The sequence below is a fragment of the Petaurus breviceps genome, unplaced genomic scaffold (assembly GCF_028583685.1).
Source record: "Petaurus breviceps papuanus isolate PSGF00001 unplaced genomic scaffold, PetGlider_PUasm1.0 490, whole genome shotgun sequence".
Classification (NCBI taxonomy): domain Eukaryota; kingdom Metazoa; phylum Chordata; class Mammalia; order Diprotodontia; family Petauridae; genus Petaurus; species Petaurus breviceps.
In genome coordinates, this window is record NW_027186352.1 from 24,731,431 (window position 1) to 24,731,996 (window position 566).

Consider the following 566-nt stretch of genomic DNA (forward strand, 5'->3'; position numbering starts at 1 on the left):
GGAGGGGGGCGGGGGAGAGCTGGCGGAGGGGGACGGCGTGGATAATGGGGGAGGGGGCGGGGGCGAAGGGGGGGGGAGGGGAGAGGTGGAAGCGGGGGGGGGGGGGGGGGGGGGGCGGCGAGAGTATACCATTTTACATCAACACTGCGAAAATGTAATCTAGACGCTTAGAACCCCGGCAGCTGGATCGGAGCTGGGCTATGCAGTCTCTTTGCCTGTTCCTTGTTCCGAGGCTCTTAAGTTTCTCTGTGTTTGCATAATAACCCTGAATGCAAACCTCCCAGTGCTCCAGGGCTCCAGAACAATAAATATACACATTTAAAGCCTTTATTGTCTCACGGTTCGTGCCCCCGGTTTTAAACAGCTTAATTTCTGGTTGTATTTAACTAGTTTGCAAATGGATCCCCCCCACCTCCAGTTTCCAACTATTACACGGAGGAAGACCCCCTCCCCTCCTCCCCCTCTCTACTTCTCCCCTCCCCTCCCTTTCCCTTCTCTCTTTTGGGAGGGGGTGAGGGATGTGTGTGTGTGTGTGTGTGTGTGTGTGTGTGTGTGTGTGTGTGTGT